The sequence below is a fragment of the Tasmannia lanceolata genome, unplaced genomic scaffold (genome assembly GCF_043159265.1).
Source record: "Tasmannia lanceolata isolate RefF3 unplaced genomic scaffold, GAP_Taslan_0.1 ptg000015l, whole genome shotgun sequence".
Taxonomy (NCBI): domain Eukaryota; kingdom Viridiplantae; phylum Streptophyta; class Magnoliopsida; order Canellales; family Winteraceae; genus Tasmannia; species Tasmannia lanceolata.
The window spans coordinates 10,774,122-10,789,118 of record NW_027518692.1 but is presented as its reverse complement, the minus strand read 5'-3'; positions in this window follow the sequence as shown (position 1 = coordinate 10,789,118).

Here is a 14,997-nt window from a genome sequence, read left to right as displayed (position 1 = left end):
CTAAGTCTTTAGATTGTTCTATTGCCGTGACCATTGGATCCCACGAGTCCGAGAAGCATCTCAGGAGTCTTTGAACCAATTCATAATTTGTATATGTCTTTCCTAAGGCATTCAACTCATTTACAATATTAGTAAACCTTGTGAACATGTTGGAGATAGACTCTCCTTCATGCATCTCAAAGGCCTCAAAATCACTAATAAGCATATTAACTTTAGATTTCTTCACTTGAGTTGTCCCTAATGGGTTGTCTCAAGTATGGTCCAAATTTTCCTAGCCGTCTTACAAGTTGAGACTCTATTGAATTCCTCAGAAGAGAGCACAAAATAGTAGTGTCACTCCTTTGGCATCCAATATAGCCTTTCTTTTATCGGTGGGACTCCATTCCTTCCTATCCGTTGTGGGTTCAATGTACCCATCTTGGACTAGCTCCCAAATTTTAAAGTTTACGGATTTTAAATAAAAAACCATTCTAATTTTCCAATATTCGTACTTTAGTCCATTGAAATATGGAGGTCTATTTGAGGAGTGACCCTCAATGTACCTAGAGGGAGCTACCGGAAGAGGATTGGGTGAGAATGAGGATGGAGGAGGATCGGCTGCCATGGATCTTTCTCTTGTAGATTTTTTTGATCAAAAATCTCTATAAGACCCTTTAGCTCTGATACCAAGTGAAATTTCAAATGACAACACACAAGAGGGGGTGAATTGGGTGTTTAAAAATTTTCCTAGTTAAAGGATTAGGGCTTGTGAAATAAACCTAGTTAGTTCTAACCCTTGTTCAAAATTATATTCAAATAGAAAGAGGAAAGAGATTACCATACGCCACAAGATAGAAAGGGAAGCGTAAGGAGACCACACAATGATTTATAGTGGTTCGGCCACAACTTGACCTACTCCACTGCCCAAGTACTTGGTCTTTCCTTGAGATTTTCTCCACTACCGTGACTCCTCAACGCCGCCTCACAAGGCATATACAACAATCACCACCTCAATAAGGGGACACACCCTTGGATACAAACCTCCTCCGAGGACGTTCTTCTTCGTTGCACCACCACCTTGAAGAAAAAAACTCCTCTTTGCAACTCCAAATACAAATAAGGAAAGAAGAAAAGGAATGTGAAATACTCAAGAGGGGGGGTGAATTGAATTTAACTCAAAATTAGGCCTTTTGAAAATTACCTATGAACCCTAATTGGAATTTTCTTCACTTAGTTAAATATTTGGTTAGTGTAAATAATTAGAAACAAAAAGGAAATGTCAAACCAAAAGTTAATAATGGAAATGCAAGACAAGAAAGAACACACCGATGTATAGTGGTTCGGGCAAAGCCCTACTCCACTCTTCTTAAGATCGTCCTTAAGGATTTCCACTATTGGAGACCTCCACGATGCCCGGCTCCGAGGCGGTTACACTTCCAAGGGATATTAAATGAGGATGCCCTTACACCTTTACAAAGACTCTCCTTCTCCGCCGAGTTCTAAACGGTTGCTCTCTAGGGAATTAAAATAAGGAATGCCCTAGCCACCTATACAAGGAATGAAGATTGAATAGCTTGGCTTCTTCTTGAAAGCTTGATGCTCTTTGTAGATCCTTGATTGCTCTTCAATGATGGTTGCAAGTGAAAGCTCTAAAATCCCAACTCAAATAGATTTGCAAGTTGCAAGGCAAGTTTGGGGAAAACAAAAATCTCAAGCAATAATAGGTTGCAAGTTTTCTTTGATGCTCAAGGATGTTTTCAAATGATCAAGAGAGTGAGAAAAACTTCTCTACATATTGTATTTATAGCCTCTCCAAAAAATATGACCGTTTGGGGGTGGAAATATCAAAATACAAGAATTAATTCAAATCCCAACGGCTATATTCTGAGCTGTCGCAGGGTTCTCGGAGTTCCGAGAATCATTCTCGGAGTTCCGAGAATTCTCGGAGTTCCGAGAAATATTCTCGGAGTTCCGAGACAACGGCCAGAAGAAATAAAATTTCTACTGGACCATTTCTCGGAGTTCCGAGAAAATGTCCAGACGCTACTGGACCTTTTCTCGGAGTTCCGAGGGAACTCTCGGAGTTCCGAGCTCGGAGCTCCGAGAAAAAATCTCGGAGTTCCGAGAAGCCTAAAAATCCGCAGTTTTTTATTTTTATTGCTTGTTTGATTTTTAGCTTTTGGAACTCAACTCCTATGGTTATTTTGGAATGTTTATGAGGGTCCCAACATGTTGGTCCACCACATAACCATTCACTAATCCATTTTAAGTTCTTAAGTGTTCTTTGAAAAACAAATTGAAAACACTTTGAAAACGTTTTGCCTTGACTTGAAAATCTAAAGAGAAAGGATGTACAATGATACCTATGCAATCTTCGATCCCTCTTTAGCTTTGGTCTTCAAATGATCTTCCATCTTTGGATGCTTGCTTGAGTGATGATGTGAGCTACACTTAGCTCCTTTGGCTCTTGTTTGGTACACCTTTAAGCATGACCAAGTTGAGTGTTGGTTTCTTCAACGATCAATCCTATCTTAAACACAACACTTCAAAGCAAATTGATTAGTATTCAAAAACACAATCAATTATGTTTAGAATCATCAAAACAAGATAGGAGAGTAGACCCTTGGGCTTACAATCTCCCCCTTTTTGATGATGACAAACAAAATTGATTATGAGGTGTGTGTGGAGTGACATAGTAGGCAAGTGAATACTGGAACTCCCCCTCAATATATGCACACATATAAATGATACAAATTATAAGCAAGTGGTGCATATAGTCAATTGAATAGATAATCAATTTCAAACTTCTCCCCCTTTTGTCATCGACAGAAAGGGTGTAAAAAAAAATTAGGAGTGGATAACTCCCCCTACATCAATGCTTATGGTATAGAAATATATAACCAAGTAATGTACATATACCTGTTCATGATCGAGATGTTGACATATGTCAAAATGTTAGGTATTTTAATTAAAGTGAAGATACCTCTCCAACTTAGAAAACTAAGAAGGCTAAGAATATCAATTGAGTGATTTTTAAGATTAGTATTTTACATCTCATTCATGCAGATACTACCAAACAAAGATGATATATATATAAACACTATATAGATAAGCTGGTGAAAGGCACAAAGTATTTATTTGGCAATTTCTTTGATTTGATCCGCACTCCATATGTTTAAGGCACTTCGGATATAGCAAATTCTATCATCACTAAGGGGTTTTGTAAAGATATCCGCTAATTGTTCTTCAGTGTTGATATATTTTAAGCAAATATCCCCTTTTTGTGAGTGATCTCTAATGAAGTGGTGCCTGATCTCAATATGTTTTGTTCTTGAGTGTTGTATGGGGTTCTTTGTTAAGCTTATAGCACTAGTGTTGTCACATTGGATGAGAATATTGTCCATTTTAATTGCATAGTCCATCAATGTGCTTTTCATCCATAGGACTTGAGCACAGCAAGCTCCAGCTGCCACATATTCTGCTTCTGTTGTGGACAGAGCTACTGAATTTTGCTTCTTGCTAAACCATGAAACAAGTGATTTACCCAAGAATTGGCAAGTCCCACTAGTGCTTTTCCTATCTACTCTACATCCAGCAAAGTCTGCATCTGAATATCCGATGAGAGTGAAGGAAGATGATCTTTCATACCACAGTCCTAGACTTTGGGTTCCTCTTAAGTACTTGAAGATCTTCTTAACTGCAGATAGGTGAGATTCTTTAGGATCCGATTGAAATCGAGCACAGAGACAGACAGTAAACATAATGTCTGGTCTGCTGGCTGTCAAATAGAGCAAACTACCTATCATACCCCTATACAATTTCTGATCCACAGATTTGCCAAATTCATCTTTTTCTAGCTTAGCAGTAGTACTCATGGGAATTCTTGATGTCTTACTGCTATCCATGCCATACTTCTTTAATAACTCCTTTGTATATTTTTCTTGATTTAAAAATATTCCATTTTTGTATTGTTTAATTTGGAGTCCTAAGAAGTAGGTTAACTCTCCCATCATGCTCATTTCAAATTCATTTTTCATTAAGGTTGCAAATTCATCACACAATTTTTGATTAGTTGAGCCACAGATGGTATCATCCACATAGATTTGGACAAGGAGGATATCATGATTTTCTCTTTTGATAAACAAGGTTTTATCCACCTTTCCCATCTCGAATCCCTTTTCAACTAAGAAAGTGCAAAGCCTATCATACCAAGCTCTAGGAGCTTGCTTTAATCCATATAAAGCTTTATCAAGCCTGAAGACATGATTTGGATGTTTGAAGTCTTCAAAACCTGGAGGTTGCTCAACATACACTTCCTCTTGGATATAGCCATTTAGGAAGGCACTTTTGACATCCATTTGATATAGTTTAAATCCTTTATGAGATGCATATGCCAAAAGTATCTTAATAGCCTCCATACGGGCAACAGGAGCAAATGTCTCATCATAATCTATCCCTTCTTCCTGATTGTACCCTTGGGCTACAAGCCTAGCTTTATTCCTAGTGATAATTCCATTTTCATCCAATTTATTTCTATACACCCATCTCGTGCCAATGACTGGATGATCACTAGGTCTAGGTACTAGCCTCCACACTTTGTTCCTTTCGAATTGACTTAGCTCTTCTTGCATGGCCATCACCCAATATTCATCCTTTTCAGCTTCCTTGATGGATTTTGGTTCTAATTCGGATAGGAACGCCAAATTGTTACTCACACTACGATAGTATGATCTAGTTCTTACTGGCAATGTGGCATCACCTAAAATTTGGGATTCAGGATGATCTACCAATGTTCTCCTATCCCTAGGCAATGAGTCATCATTTTCATTTTCTACTTCCTCACTAGGTAATGTATGACTTGTTGATGCATGAGGAGGAGCACTCAATTTTGGAAAAAGATGTTCAATGGGTTCATCCTCATCATGTGGCATTTCTTGAGGTGTTGGCTCTCTTTCATCAAATGTCACATGCATGGATTCTTCTACTACTAGGGTTCTCCTATTAAATACTCTATATGCCTTGCTGTGAGAAGAATACCCTAAGAATATTCCATCATCCGATTTCCTATCAAATTTGTGTAGATTATCTTTGATGTTTAAAATAAAGCATTTACATCCAAACACTCTAAAATAGCTTATATTTGGTTTCAAGTTTTTCCAAAGCTCATAAGGTGTTTTCTTAGAAATTGGCCTTAGATATACCCTGTTTATGATATAGCAAGCGGTGCTAACCGCTTCCGCCCAAAAATATCTAAGGAGATCATTTTCATGCAACATAGTTCTAGCCATTTCTTGGAGAGTTCGATTCTTTCTTTCTACTACTCCATTTTGTTGAGGTGTTTTAGGTGCGGAAAAATTATGTTTTATGCCATGTTCATTACAATAAGTGTCAAAATGTACATTTTCAAATTCCGTTCCATGATCACTTCTAATGTGGGAGATGGCAATACCTTTTTCATTTTGAATTTGATTGCACAATGTAAGAAAGTTTTCATAAGTTTCATCTTTATGTCCTAGAAATATGACCCATGTGAATCGTGAGTAGTCATCCACAACTACAAACACGTACCTCTTTCCACCTAGGCTACTAGTCTTCATTGGTCCAAAAAGATCCATATGAAGTAGCTCCAAGGGGTAGGAAGTTGAAATCATATTTTTAGGTGCAAATGAGCTTTTCAATTGTTTTCCTAATTGACAAGTTCTACAAATGTGATCCTTGATGAATTTGAACTTAGGCAATCCTCTAACACTTTCTTTTGAGGAGAGGGTCAAAATGAGATCCATTCCGGCGTGACCCAACCTCCTATGCCATAGCCAAGAATCCTCACTAATGGCATTTAGACAAGTCACATTTTGGAGTCTAAGATCATCTAGACCAATTGTATAAATGTTATTGTCTCTAAACCCTATGAATTTTACTTCTCCATTTATCTTATTTTTAACAATGCATTTATCGGGATTGAAGACAACTTCAAAACCATTATCACATAATTGACTAATGCTAATAAGATTATGGGACAAGCCATCAACAAATAGTACATCATGTATGGGAGAGGTAGAGTTACCTATGGTGCCTTCACCTTTGACTTTTCCTTTCTTATCATCTCCAAAGGTAACGTCTCCACCATCCTTGAGCGATAGGGATGCGAATTGAGTAAGGTCTCCGGTCATATGTCTAGAGCATCCACTATCAAGGTACCATGTGTTCTTCTTGTTATGGATTTTAAGGCATACCTACATATGAATAGGCAAGTGAGATCTCTTAGGTACCCAAATCTTCCTAATCTTGCTATGTTCATTTGTTTTCACATTAGAGTTCAACTTAATCTTCTCTTGTTTAGCATGTAAGCAAGCAACCTTGTAATGACCTTCTAGACCACAATAAAAGCAAATTTTGGTACCGCTAGAAGAAACCTTTTCAAGTTTAGTTTTATAGTTGGATATTGTGGTGTTCCATTTATGTCCAAGTCCACTTTTGTCACTTGACATTCTTTGAAGATTTACAAGCCTATCCAATTTTAATGAACTATTTTCAAATTTTTCAAAAAGTTTCTTTAGTTCATCATACTCAAAAGATAATCTACCATTTTCATGCTTTAGATTGTTGTTTTCATTTGAGAGTTCTTGTCGGTTTTTATTTAAGATTTTGATAGAAGCATTTAACTCATGAATTTCTACTTTGTATTTTTCATTCTTATCATCTAAAAATTCATGATCCTTTTTTAACCAACCAAATTCTTCTGTCATGTTAGCAAGAGAATTTTCAAGTGATGCAATTTTATCAAATTGAATTTCAAGTTCATCATTTGCATTTTATAGGGAATCAAAAACTTCTTTTAAAACAATAACATCATTTAAAGTGTTTACCTCATTGTTGTCGTTTGTTGAGGCCATGAAGCATACGTTCCTTGCTATCAAGCAATCTTCGCCATCATTTTGTTCGCCTTCGCTATCAATTTCCTCATCCCATGTGGCGGTCATTCCTTTCTTGCCTTCTCTTCTCTTGAAGCGGTTGTTTGAAGTGGGTTCATTGTTGAGTGGACAATCCGGGCGAATGTGTCCAAGCTTCTTGCAACCGTAGCATCGGGGTTGAGAAGACACATCACCAAGTTCTTCTTTCTTCTTGAATGGGGGATTTGTCCTTCTATTTCTCATGCCTCCCATGTTCCTTTGCAAGAATTTGATCCTTCTTGTTAGGAGGGCAACTTCATCTTCCATATCTTCCTTTGCATCTTCATTTTCACCTACATTACAAGCAAAAGCAATTCCTTTTTCTTTTTCGATTTTAGTTTCGATTTCGGGTGCTTTTGTTTTGAAAATCATTTCATGGGTGATCAAGGACCCTATTAGTTCATCTAGGTTCAATGTGTTCATGTCCTTGGCTTCGGTGATTGCGGAGGTTTTGGATTCCCAAGACAAAGGTAGGGACCTAAGGATTTTAGTCACTAGATCTCTATTGGAAAATTGTTTTCCAAGACCCCTTAATCCATTTACAAGATTGGTGAATCTAGTGTACATGTCGGCAATTGTTTCATCGGGTGTCATTTGAAAGAGTTCGTATTGCCTAAAAAGATGGTTCATTTTAGATTCTTTTACTTGATTGGTTCCCTCATGGGTGACTTCTAAAGTGTCCCAAATTTCCTTAGCCGAATTCAAATTTGATACTCTATTGAATTCTCCGGGAGATAGAGCACAAATAAGAGAATTCATGGCTTTGGCATTATAATTTGAAGCTTGTTGTTCGGCTTCGGTCCAATCATTTAAATTTCTTGTGGGTAAGATGTATTCATTATTAATTGCTCTCCACATTTAATAGTCTTGGGTTAAAAAGATTTTCATTTTGGTTTTCCAAAAACCATAGTTTGTTCCATCAAAATAGGGTGGCCTAGTGTTTGAATAACCTTCATGGTGTTGAGGGTAGTTTGCCATTTTAGAATCTTTACTCTAGACCGGTTAGGGTTTTCTAAAAATTAGAGACGAGGCTCTGATACCAATTGAAATACTCAAGAGGGGGGGTGAATTGAATTTAACTCAAAATTAGGCCTTTTGAAAATTACCTATGAACCCTAATTGGAATTTTCTTCACTTAGTTAAATATTTGGTTAGTGTAAATAATTAGAAACAAAAAGGAAATGTCAAACCAAAAGTTAATAATGGAAATGCAAGACAAGAAAGAACACACCGATGTATAGTGGTTCGGGCAAAGCCCTACTCCACTCTTCTTAAGATCGTCCTTAAGGATTTCCACTATTGGAGACCTCCACGATGCCCGGCTCCGAGGCGGTTACACTTCCAAGGGATATTAAATGAGGATGCCCTTACACCTTTACAAAGACTCTCCTTCTCCGCCGAGTTCTAAGCGGTTGCTCTCTAGGGAATTAAAATAAGGAATGCCCTAGCCACCTATACAAGGAATGAAGATTGAATAGCTTGGCTTCTTCTTGAAAGCTTGATGCTCTTTGTAGATCCTTGATTGCTCTTCAATGATGGTTGCAAGTGAAAGCTCTAAAATCCCAACTCAAATAGATTTGCAAGTTGCAAGGCAAGTTTGGGGAAAACAAAAATCTCAAGCAATAATAGGTTGCAAGTTTTCTTTGATGCTCAAGGATGTTTTCAAATGATCAAGAGAGTGAGAAAAACTTCTCTACATATTGTATTTATAGCCTCTCCAAAGAATATGACCGTTTGGGGGTGGAAATATCAAAATACAAGAATTAATTCAAATCCCAACGGCTATATTCTGAGCTGTCGCAGGGTTCTCGGAGTTCCGAGAATCATTCTCGGAGTTCCGAGAAATATTCTCGGAGTTTCGAGACAACGGCCAGAAGAAATAAAATTTCTACTGGACCATTTCTCGGAGTTCCGAGAAAATGTCCAGACGCTACTGGACCTTTTCTCGGAGTTCCGAGGGAACTCTCGGAGTTCCGAGGGAACTCTCGGAGTTCCGAGCTCGGAGCTCCGAGAAAAAATCTCGGAGTTCCGAGAAGCCTAAAAATCCACAGTTTTTGATTTTTATTGCTTGTTTGATTTTTAGCTTTTGGAACTCAACTCCTATGGTTATTTTGGAATGTTTATGAGGGTCCCAACATGTTGGTCCACCACATAACCATTCACTAATCCATTTTAAGTTCTTAAGTGTTCTTTGAAAAACAAATTGAAAACACTTTGAAAACGTTTTGCCTTGACTTGAAAATCTAAAGAGAAAGGATGTACAATGATACCTATGCAATCTTCGATCCCTCTTTAGCTTTGGTCTTCAAATGATCTTCCATCTTTGGATGCTTGCTTGAGTGATGATGTGAGCTACACTTAGCTCCTTTGGCTCTTGTTTGGTACACCTTTAAGCATGACCAAGTTGAGTGTTGGTTTCTTCAACGATCAATCCTATCTTAAACACAACACTTCAAAGCAAATTGATTAGTATTCAAAAACACAATCAATTATGTTTAGAATCATCAAAACAAGATAGGAGAGTAGACCCTTGGGCTTACAGAATGAAAAGCATTCAAGCCACTGTAAGGCATATACAACTCTCAAGCTCACAATAAACTCCCAAGGATTGAAATCAAATGCTTAGGGGAGTACCTCTTGACAAATAATGGATGCAAGTGATTAATGCTCAAGAGGAAGAAGAAGAATCCTTTTGATTTTCAAAGAAGAGAGCACAAGGATTTGATAAATGTTCAAAAGGTGTAAAATAGGATTTTTGATGAAGTATAAATACCCATGGATGATTTTTAAACCCTCAATGGCAAATCTGTAATAAAACTGGGTAGGTGGGGTAGGTACACTTACCACTGTCACATTCAAACGGCTCTATTACCAGACCGTCGCGGTCGACCGGGCCACGGTGGACGCCCGCGGGTATCGGGCGCCCTTTTTTATTTTCAAAACTTTAAACCGCCGCGGTCGCTCGCCGAGGATGACCTGTTTGAAAACTTTTTCGTGCAAAAATATTGCCGCGGTCGACCGACCTATGGCGGTCGCCCTCCCTGAGCTAATTCAAGATTTGAAAGTTTTGGCTCGAAAACATTTTGCGGTAGACCGAGGGGGTCGCGGTCGTCCGCCGAGACCAACCTGGATGATTTCTCATAATTGAGAAATCATTCCGCGGTCGACTGGATTGGCCCGATCGACCGGCCTGATAAATTTTGAGATGTCATGAAATTTCAGATTCTGTCCCGCGGTTGCCCGGCCTAGCCCGGTCGACCAGCCCTGCTTTAAAATCTTATTTTTAAAATATTTATTCAAAGGACTTTGGGCCTTGGTCTTTGGGCTTTAAACATGTGTTTTCAAATACATTAATGCACTTAGAAAAATAGTTTTAAAGATGATTTGAAAACATCATAACATGCAAACATTAAATGCCAAAAGTACTCCTATGCATTCTAAACATATGAAACTTGAGTCTTCTTATTCTTCAATCTTCTTGGGTGCTCGCATGAGCTTCTCATTGTCTTGTGATAGTCTTCAAACAAGTTCTTGAACTTGTGGTTCCCTTGATTCTTCAATACACCATACGGCTTTGAAGGATAACCACCAAGAGTTGACTTTCTCCAAGACTAGCCCTTGTTCTTCTTGCTCCAAGTGTGGATATGAATGAAACATGTCTTAATCACAACACTAGAGCAACCATTAGCAAACTACCATCAATTTGGGTTTATTGATCATCAAAACAAGAGAGGGATGTACCCTTGGGCTTACAAATAGAAATTTTATCAATGGCAAATGTGATAACCACCATGAGACCATTCCAGATAAGTTTGAGACCTAAGGAGGATATGAAATTTAAGCACAAGTTAAGGGCTTTTATCGATACAAAAAATGAGAGATGTTCTCAGAATAGGGAGATAGAACAAGCCCAACAACACAAATGAAGCTTTGTAGCTTCGAATGTGAGTACTTATCATATGTGAAGAGATATATACTTTAGAAAACATATGATTAGTCTGAGATATGACACCTATAACTTTAAGGCTTCCCCTTTGTTATTGACTCACACATGGTACGAATCCAAAGGGCTGTCTTAAATATAGTTTCCAAGGATTTTTAGGTGAATAGTTGAAGGTGAACCCTTGGGCTACAATTGCATGCTTGCTAATACCAAATAGAATCATGGGATAACTAAGCAAAATATGCTTTCCCTGAATATGTCAATATAGTATACATATAGTAATGCAAGACACATAAGATTGATCATAGTTTAGATGCTGGCAAGAAGCCAAACGAATTAGATGTCTTAATTAAGGTGATGGTACCGCTCCTTCAAAAGAAGGCATGAGCACTTATTGAATAGTTTTTAACTTTAAGGTTTAACATACATATATATATATATATATATATATATATATATATATATATGTATATGTATGTGTGTGTGTGTGTGTGTATAGAGTGCTACAATATGATCAACAAATAATCACTCCAGGATAGCTAATAAGAAAATTTTGACTAGTCCCATTATCCTAAACAAGCAACTCTAAGACAACTAGTTGTATTCAATTTTCCTAAAGAAACAAACTAGTTTTCATCTCTTATCAATGTGTTTTGATGGATTTGAGTAAAAAATCAAGTTATAATTACAAAACACATTTTAGCCTAAAACACTTGTTTCTAATTTACATGTCTCACTTTTAGGCACAAGTTAGGCTATATGACTATCGTCTCATAAATACAAGTTTGAGTTCATTAGTAAAAGTTCTCAAATAGCTCAAACTTATATGATATTGTAAGCCCAAGGGTACATCCCTATCTTGTTTTGATGATCAACAGACCCAAATTGATGGTAGTTTGCTAATGGTTGCTCTAGTATTGTGATTAAGACAAGGTTTAATCATGTCAACACTTGGAGCAAGAAAAACAAGGGCTAGTCTTGAAGTCAAGTCTTGGTGGTCTCCCTTCAAGCCGTATGGTGTATTGAAGAATCAAGGGAGCCATAAGTACAAGAACATGTTCGAAGACTATCTCAAGACAAGGAGAAAATCATGCAAGCGCCCAATAAGATTGAAGATCAAGAAGACCGGTGGTTATAGTTTTTAGAATGCATGGGAGTCCTCTTGGCATTTTGTGTTTGCATGTTTTGATGTTTTCAAATCATCTTTAAAACCATTTTTCTAAGTGCATTAATGTATTTGAAAACACATGATTAAAGCCCAAAGACCATGGCCCAAAGTCCCTCAAACAAATATTTTAAAACTATATTTTTAACAGAGGGCCAGTCGAGCGGGATAGGCCGGGCGACCGCGGGATGGAATCTGGAATTCTAGGGCATCTCGAAATTTATCGGGCCGGTCGACCGCGTACTCATTTCTGAAAATCCAGAAAACATCCAGATGGGTATTCCTTGGTCGACCGCGGCCCCCTCGGTTGATCGCGGAACGTAAGGCAAAATAATTTTTTAGAAACAGTTTGCCCATGGAGGGCGACCGCGAAAGTCCGGTCGACCGCATAAGCCTTTTTTTAAGCTAAAATATTTTTCAAATAGTTAGCCCTCTGCGGGCGACCGCGTTGACCTCAGTCGACCGCAGCGATAAAGATTTTAAAAATAAAAAGAGGCGCCTGATAAGGGCGGGCGACCGCCATGGCTCGGTCGACCGCGACGGTATCAAGAATTAGCCGTTGGGGTCTACAGTAGGCAGGTGCAACCATCCAGTTTTATTACAGTTTTGACCTTGGTTCTTCCCAAATGAACTAGGGCTATCTAAACCCCAACAAAGACCCTCATTACAACCCTTTTAAATATTTAAAAATCAAACTTAGAGCTTTCTCTTAAAAATCAAAAGGATTCTTCTTCAAATCTCTTGAGCATTTAAACTTGCATTCCCTTCTTGTCAAGAGGTTCTCCCTAAGCTTTTAATTTCAATCATTAGGAGTCTTGTGAGCTTTAAGAGTTGTATACACCTATAAGAGGCTTGAGTGTTCTTCATTTTTTCTTCTTCTTTTTTTCATGTGTATTTGAGATTGCGAAGAGGAGTTTCTTGCTTCAAGGCCAGAGTGCAATGAAGAAGAACATCTTTGGAGGTGGATTTGTAATACAAGGGTGTGTCCCCTTGTTGAGGTGGTGAATGTGTATACGCTTTGTGAGACGGCATCAAGAAGTCTCACCATAGTGGAGAAAATTCCAAATAAAGGTGAAGTACTTGGGTAGTGGAGTAGGTCAGGTTGTGACCGAACCACTATAAATCATCATGGGGTCTCTTTACTCTTCCTCCTCTCTCTTGTGGTGTTGGTAATCTCTTTTCTTTTATTTTAAATATAACTTGAACAAGGGTTAGAACTAATTAGGCCAAACTCACTTGCCCTAGCTTTTCAAATAAAAAAATTTGAAAACACCAATCCACCCCCCTCTTGGTTGTTGCCCTTTGGGATTTTACTTAGTATGAGAGCTAAAGGCTCTTAATAGATATTTTAGATCCTAAAATCTACAAGAGAAAGATCCATGGCAACCGATCATCCTCCATCATCATCTAATCCCCTTCTTCCTCTGGTAGCTCCCTCGGGGTATATTGAGGGTCATGCCTCAAATAGACCTCCGTATTTTAATGGACTAAACTACGGGTATTGAAAAATTAGAATGGCCTTTTATTTAAAATCCGTAGATTTTGAAATTTGGAAGTTAGTCCAAGATGGGTACATTGAACCCACAACGGATAGGAAGGAATGGAGTCCCGCCGACAAGAGAAAGGCTACATTGGATGCCTAGGGAGTAACACTTTTATTTTGTGCTCTTTCTCATGAGGAATTCAATAGAGTCTCGACTTGTAAGACGACGAGGGAAATTTGGACCTCACTTGAGACAACCCATGAAGGAACAACTCAAGTGAAGAAATCTAAAGTAAATATGCTTATTAGTGATTTTGAAGCCTTTGAGATGCATGAAGGAGAATCTATCTCCAACATGTTCAAAATGTTTACTAATATTGTAAATGAGTTGAATGCTTTAGGAAAAACCTATACAAATCATAAACTGGTCAAATGGCTCCTAAGATGCTTCCCTGACTCATGGGATCCAATGATCATGGCAGTAGAGCAATCAAAAGACTTGGATACCCTTGAACTAAATGACCTCATGGGTAACCTCATCACTCATGAGATGAAGATGAAGAAGAGGGAAAGCAAAGGAAAAGGAAAGAAAGAAGAATCTAGGAAGAAGGATGTGGCTTTCAAAGCCAGGGTGAAAAGCGAAAAAGATGACAGTGAAAGAGAGCTAAGTATGGAAAACCTAACCTTAGAAATGGCTCTCCTCTCAAAAGGATCTCGAGATTTGGGAAATTCAATCGAAAAAATAGGAGCTCAAGAAGAAGCACATCCCCAAAGAGAGATAAAGACAGAAGAAGAAGAGATAATGATGATTATCCTATTCGGTGTTTCGAATGTGGCAAAGAGGGACACATTCATACTCACTGTCCATTATTAAAGAAGGAAGATAGAAGAAAAGGAAAAGATGACAAGAAGAAGACGAGTTTTAGGGCTAATTGGGATGGCCTGAGTGACACATCAGAGAGCAAATCAAGTGAAGACAAGAAATCCAACTTTGTGTGCTACATGGCAAGTGATTCCTCCAAACTCAATGGGTGCTTGAGCTCAAGAGCCACAACGGATAGATGGTACCTGGACAGTGGATGCTCAAGGCACATGACCGTAGACCCTACCAAATTCGCAAGCATTGTGATGGAAAATCAAGGACATGTCATCTTTGGAGACAATGGCAAAGGAAAAATCGTTGGGGAAGGTACTATTAAATTCAAAGGTCTTAGTATAAAAAAATGTTTTTCTTGTTGAAGGCCTACATCAAAATTTGTTAAGAATTAGCCAACTATGCGATATTAATTGTGAAGTTTCGTTTAAAAACAACAAGTGCATAGTTAAGAAAGAAAATGAGAGTAAAATCAAATTTGCAGCGGCTAGAGACGGAAGCCTATATTCATTGGTCCTAGAAGAGCTAGATGACCAAGACGTGAAATGTCTTTCCTCTGCGGAAGACAATTCATGGATTTGGCACAAAAGGCTAAGACATGCG